The sequence below is a fragment of the Penaeus monodon genome, chromosome 24 (genome assembly GCF_015228065.2).
Source record: "Penaeus monodon isolate SGIC_2016 chromosome 24, NSTDA_Pmon_1, whole genome shotgun sequence".
NCBI lineage: Eukaryota > Metazoa > Arthropoda > Malacostraca > Decapoda > Penaeidae > Penaeus > Penaeus monodon.
In genome coordinates this window covers 26489294-26489564 of record NC_051409.1, presented here as the reverse complement: position 1 = coordinate 26489564, position 271 = coordinate 26489294, and positions in this window count along the sequence as shown.

The window sequence follows — 271 nt, the reverse complement described above, 5'->3', positions numbered from 1 at the left end:
CGGAAAAGATGTATTTCCGACCATGTAAACTGAACGATATTGATAATCATTCTTTTCAGAAATCGCTAGCTGATAACATAGCACCCCCCCCCCTCTCCACACAATCTCGGGAGGGGAGGAGGACGCGTGGGAAAGCGGTGTTCGGGGGGCGGGGGGTCGGAGTAGGAGCGGGGTTAACGTGCCTTGTTTTCGTTAGATTGTTTGATGCTATTTGGTGGTGATTGGTTGATGCTGTAAGATCTTAAATATTAAATAAATTCATAAAAAAGTT